Consider the following 7,105-nt stretch of genomic DNA (forward strand, 5'->3'; position numbering starts at 1 on the left):
TCAAAGGAAAAATCCACCAAGATGAACTCTCAATCCTAAATATCTATGCCCCAAATACAAGGGCACCTATATACGTAAAAGAAACCTTACTAAAGCTCAAAACACACATTGCACCTCACACAATAATAGTGGGAGACTTCAACACCCCACTCTCATCAATGGACAGATCATGGAAACAGAAATTAAACAGTGATGTCGACAGACTAAGAGAAGTCATGAGCCAAATGGACTTAACGGATATTTATAGAACATTCTATCCTAAAGCAAAAGGATATACCTTCTTCTCAGCTCCTCATGGTACTTTCTCCAAAATTGACCATATAATTGGTCAAAAAACGGGCCTCAACAGGTACAGAAAGATAGAGATAATCCCATGCGTGCTATCGGACCACCACGGCCTAAAACTGGTCTTCAATAACAATAAGGGAAGAATGCCCACATATACGTGGAAATTGAACAATGCTCTACTCAATGATAACCTGGTCAAGGAAGAAATAAAGAAAGAAATTAAAAACTTTTTAGAATTTAATGAAAATGAAGATACAACATACCCAAACTTATGGGACACAATGAAAGCTGTGCTAAGAGGAAAACTCATAGCGCTGAGTGCCTGCAGAAAGAAACAGGAAAGAGCATATGTCAGCAGCTTGACAGCACACCTAAAAGCTCTAGAACAAAAAGAAGCAAATACACCCAGGAGGAGTAGAAGGCAGGAAATAATCAAACTCAGAGCTGAAATCAACCAAGTAGAAACAAAAAGGACCATAGAAAGAATCAACAGAACCAAAAGTTGGTTCTTTGAGAAAATCAACAAGATAGATAAACCCTTAGCCAGACTAACGAGAGGACACAGGGAGTGCGTCCAAATTAACAAAATTAGAAATGAAAAGGGAGACATAACTACAGATTCAGAGGAAATTCAAAAAATCATCAGATCTTACTATAAAAACCTTTATTCAACAAAATTTGAAAATCTTCAGGAAATGGACAATTTCCTAGACAGATACCAGGTATCGAAGTTAAATCAGGAACAGATAAACCAGTTAAACAACCCCATAACTGCTAAGGAAATAGAAGCAGTCATTAAAGGTCTTCCAACCAAAAAGAGCCCAGGTCCAGACGGGTTTAGTGCAGAATTCTATCAAACCTTCATAGAAGACCTCATACCAATATTATCCAAACTATTCCACAAAATTGAAACAGATGGAGCACTACCGAATTCCTTCTACGAAGCCACAATTACTCTTATACCTAAACCACACAAAGACACAACAAAGAAAGAGAACTTCAGACCAATTTCCCTTATGAATATCGACGCAAAAATACTCAATAAAATTCTGGCAAACCGAATTCAAGAGCACATCAAAACAATCATCCACCATGATCAAGTAGGCTTCATCCCAGGCATGCAGGGATGGTTTAATATACGGAAAACCATCAACGTGATCCATCATATAAACAAACTGAAAGAACAAAACCACATGATCATTTCATTAGATGCTGAGAAAGCATTTGACAAAATTCAACACCCCTTCATGATAAAAGTCCTGGAAAGAATAGGAATTCAAGGCCCATACCTAAACATAGTAAAAGCCATATACAGCAAACCAGTTGCTAACATTAAACTAAATGGAGAGAAACTTGAAGCAATCCCACTAAAATCAGGGACTAGAAAAGGCTGCCCACTCTCTCCCTACTTATTCAATATAGTTCTTGAAGTTCTAGCCAGAGCAATCAGACAACAAAAGGAGATCAAAGGGATACAGATCGGAAAAGAAGAGGTCAAAATATCACTATTTGCAGATGACATGATAGTATATTTAAGTGATCCCAAAAGTTCCACCAGAGAACTACTAAAGCTGATAAACAACTTCAGCAAAGTGGCTGGGTATAAAATTAACTCAAATAAATCAGTTGCCTTCCTCTATACAAAAGAGAAACAAGCCGAGAAAGAAATTAGGGAAACGACACCCTTCATAATAGACCCAAATAATATAAAGTACCTCGGTGTGACTTTAACCAAGCAAGTAAAAGATCTGTACAATAAGAACTTCAAGACACTGAGGAAAGAAATTGAAGAAGACCTCAGAAGATGGAAAGATCTCCCATGCTCATGGATTGGCAGGATTAATATGGTAAAAATGGCCATTTTACCAAAAGCAATCTACAGATTCAATGCAATCCCCATCAAAATACCAATCCAATTCTTCAAAGAGTTAGACAGAACAATTTGCAAATTCATCTGGAATAACAAAAAACCCAGGATAGCTAAAGCTATCCTCAACAATAAAAGGACTTCAGGGGGAATCACTATCCCTGAACTCAAGCAGTATTACAGAGCAATAGTGATAAAAACTGCATGGTATTGGTACAGAGACAGACAGATAGACCAATGGAATAGAATTGAAGACCCAGAAATGAACCCACACACCTATGGTCACTTGATTTTTGACAAAGGAGCCAAAACCATCCAATGGAAAAAAGATAGCATTTTCAGCAAATGGTGCTGGTTCAACTGGAGGGCAACATGTAGAAGAATGCAGATCGATCCATGCTTATCACCCTGTACAAAGCTTAAGTCCAAGTGGATCAAGGACCTCCACATCAAACCAGACACACTCAAACTAATAGAAGAAAAACTAGGGAAGCATCTGGAACACATGGGCACTGGAAAAAATTTCCTGAACAAAACACCAATGGCTTATGCTCTAAGATCAAGAATCGACAAATGGGATCTCATAAAACTGCAAAGCTTCTGTAAGGCAAAGGACACGGTGGTTAGGACAAAACGGCAACCAACAGATTGGGAAAAGATCTTTACCAATCCTACAACAGATAGAGGCCTTATATCCAAAATATACAAAGAACTCAAGAAGTTAGACCGCAGGGAAACAAATAACCCTACTAAAAAATGGGGTTCAGAGCTAAACAAAGAATTCACAGCTGAGGAATGCCGAATGGCTGAGAAACACCTAAAGAAATGTTCAACATCTTTAGTCATAAGGGAAATGCAAATCAAAACAACCCTGAGATTTCACCTCACACCAGTGAGAATGGCTAAGATCAAAAACTCAGGTGACAGCAGATGCTGGCGAGGATGTGGAGAAAGAGGAACACTCCTCCATTGTTGGTGGGATTGCAGACTGGTAAAACCATTCTGGAAATCAGTCTGGAGGTTCCTCAGAAAATTGGACATTGAACTGCCTGAGGATCCAGCTATACCTCTCTTGGGCATATACCCAAAAGATGCCTCAACATATAAAAGAGACACGTGCTCCACTATGTTCATCGCAGCCTTATTTATAATAGCCAGAAAATGGAAAGAACCGAGATGCCCTTCAACAGAGGAATCGATACAGAAAATGTGGTACATCTACACAATGGAATATTACTCAGCTATCAAAAACAACGAGTCTATGAAATTCGTAGGCAAATGGTTGCAACTGGAAAATATCATCCTGAGTGAGCTAACCCAATCACAGAAAGACATACATGGTATGCACTCATTGATAAGTGGCTATTAGCCCAAATGCTTGAATTACCCTAGATCCCTAGAACAAACGAAACTCAAGACGGATGATCAAAATGTGAATGCTTCACTCCTTCTTTAAATGAGGAAAAAGAATACCCTTGGCTGGGAAGGGAGAGGCAAAGATTAAAACAGAGACTGAAGGAACACCCATTCAGAGCCTGCCCCACAGGTGGCCCATACATATACAGCCACCCAATTGGACAAGATGGATGAAGCAAAGAAGTGCAGACCGACAGGAGCCGGATGTAGATCGCTCCTGAGAGACACAGCCAGAATACAGCAAATACAGAGGCGAATGCCAGCAGCAAACCACTGAACTGAGAATAGGTCCCCCGTTGAAGGAATCAGAGAAAGAACTGGAAGAGCTTGAAGGGGCTCGAGACCCCAAAAGTACAACAATGTCAAGCAACCAGAGCTTCCAGGGACTAAGCCACTACCTAAAGACTATATATGGACTGACCCTGGACTCTGACCCCATAGGTAGCAATGAATATCCTAGTAAGAGCACCAGTGGAAGGGGAAGCCCTGGGTCCTGCTAAGACTGAACCCCCAGTGAACTAGACTATGGGGGGAGGGCGGCAATGGGGGGAGGGTTGGGAGTGGAACACCCATAAGGAAGGGGAGGGGGGAGGGGGATTTTGCCCGGAAACCGGGAAAGGGAATAACACTTGAAATGTATATAAGAAATACTCAAGTTAATAAAAAAAAATGTTTTAATAATGTAAAAAAAAAAAAAAAAGAAAACATTGAGATCCTGAAAGCAGCCAACATTTTAATATTGTTCAGTTTGTATTTTCCTGGGGGAGAATTGTCTCTTTTTTATGACAGTCAATATGTCTATTTTCCCACTTTGATTGAATAGTTACACTTAACAGAAGACATGAGAAATCTATACATATCCACAGAGAGTAGATGCATCCCTCTACAGGGGCAGTTCATGCACAGTTTCCAGTACTCAAAGCAGTCTATTCAAGCCAAAAGAGCCTTTGTACAAAAGCGTATTTTCCAGACTCTGTGGTGTAACCTTTAATCAAAAGTTTGAACGTTTATCAGATGATTCTTAACCTTTATCACATAAAGTGCTAGATATTAATATCATGATTAAAATAAAATTTTATATATATATAAATATATTATATATTTTTACAATTGGAAATAAGTACCACTACCTAAAAATTCCATTTAATGGCTTTCACATAAGAACTATAGAGGCCACAAGTTGAGCACAATGAAAAGGTTTGTATCTCAGAAATGTGAGAGTTTCATTTTCATACAAAGTCATAGGCGATGGGTCTCCCAGACACTACAGCTGTTGTGAGAGTGATTTCCACTATATCCTTATTGTTATTTTTTTAGTATATGTTCAATAACAAAGGCCAAGAATGTCAAAGGTAGACAATTATGAATGCATGATGCTGGCCTGCTGGTTGTTCCTACCTTGCCAGTTTTTACTTCCTTAATGGGAAACTTTATTATGATGATTGAAATATAACACATATACACCTACTAAGCGTGGGAAATAGGTTATTTTTTTAACATGTATCATGAAAAAGAATAAAAAATATATAACTTCATCTTCAAGGATGACAGTTTAGTCTTCTGTTCTTGGCAACGGGCTACACTTATTCTATTTCTTTGAGGATGGAATCTTTAATGTCTGGATTTTCATATTAATGCCTCCTCCATTATAATGACAATATCCTATATTTTTCTGTAAAGGACATATGACCAATGGGAAGAAAGGTAAGACTGAATAAATTATGGACTGGTTCTGTGGATTTAAATGATGGCAAAGTTAAAAACTTTTAAAAGTTATTTGTGTGTATACAAAGAGCAACTACAGCTAGAATTTCTAGATAGAAAAGATTATTACCAGTGGATATAATGATAAGATTTAGAATGCAGTAAGGGATTTTGCTGATCTAGCAAAGAGGCAGAAGGAGATTCTTTTCTCAAAGCTATGGCCTCACTAGCCCTGGAAAGCTGGCTAGTTCTTATTGTTGCAGTCACTGAGAAGTCAATCTACAACCCTTTATCAAAGAAGTCTCTGTTTATTGCAGATGGAGACCATCACAGAAAACCCCAAGCACACAGCAGACAGTAGAAGCATCTATATCACAGCTCCTGATCTACGATGCAGGGAAAACTGCATAAGCCAGGGCAGAAAGACAGCAAGTGCCAGAACACGAGAGACTCTGCTGTGAGATTGTTTCTCCTACAAAAGTCCACATACACAAGACAGGAACAGTGGCAATATAAGTTGACATGTTAGCATGGAAGGGAAAAAAATCTCACAGGGTTCCACAAACAACTATAAACAACTAAAGACTGTTGGAAGAAGAATTAGTTTCTGCCAGAGATGAGCCACCTTGTTGGCTGTCCAGTGTAATATAGTAAGTCTTGAAACCATTTTGGTAACACAACAAACAAAAATAGACACAAATGTGTGTGTGCGTGTGTGTTTATAGATGTATATGTACATGCACAGAAATATATACACATATGTATATAACAATAATAATAAAAGGCCATCAATTTGTATGATCATTTCTGTAAGAATATTTAAATATTATTAGATTGCTTTGAAATCTGTAAATTTTTGTCTGCTTCCTTCCCCTTATTCTCCTCTTTGCAGTCTTTTACTCAAGCACAGTTCCTCTTTTTTGAGCCTTTCTCTCTTAAACCAGTGCTTCCCTTGTCTGCTGTTGTTGCTCCTATTCAATGAAAGGGTATGGTGTCCCCCCAGATTCATGGATCATCATTGTATGTCATCTGTCCTCATCATCTTCTCTCCTAGTATTCATACTTTCAAGGGACAATTTTAGAACTTTTAGGTCAATTATAGAGATAGGAAAATATTTGTTTACTAAATATTAATTAAAAATTGAGGTTTTGTTGAAGATGGAAATAAAGGCATTGAGGTGAAATGAGGGTCAATGATAGTTCCCTGGTTTGTTTGAGCAATACATTTTTGGTGATTTTTGTTTGCTGAGGTAGCAAAATCCAAGAGAATGGGACCTATATTCAACACATATCATAGTCTCAGTTTTGAGCATGTGGCATGTAAGACACATTCAGTATTTCTAAGTAGAAACCATTTTTGTTAAGTTATGAAATATTAAAAGGAATTAGATCATATACATTTTTCACTTTGTTGGTTAGAGTTACTGCAAGATATTTGTTTTTTGAGGATATTTTGAAAAGTGTTATTTCCCTGATTCCTTTCTCAGTCCATTTGCCATCTGTATCCTGAAGGCAACTGGTTTTTGTGTGTCAATTTTGTATTCAGATCTTTACTGAAAGCTTTGATCAGCTGGAGGAGTACCCTGGTAGAATTTAAAAGGCCACTTATGTATACGATCATATCTGCTACAAATAAAGACAGCCTGACTTCTCCCCTTCTGATTCGTACCTCTGATCTTCAGGTGTCTCATTGCTCCAGTTAAAACATCAAATGCTATATTGAGTGGATATGGCAAAGTGAACAACACTTTTTTTTGTTTCTGAGTTTAGTGGAATTGTTTTAAGTTTCTCTACATTTAACTTAATATTGGCTATGTGTTTGCTTTAAAC

The sequence above is a fragment of the Rattus norvegicus genome, chromosome 11, assembly GCF_036323735.1.
Source record: "Rattus norvegicus strain BN/NHsdMcwi chromosome 11, GRCr8, whole genome shotgun sequence".
Classification (NCBI taxonomy): Eukaryota; Metazoa; Chordata; class Mammalia; order Rodentia; family Muridae; genus Rattus; species Rattus norvegicus.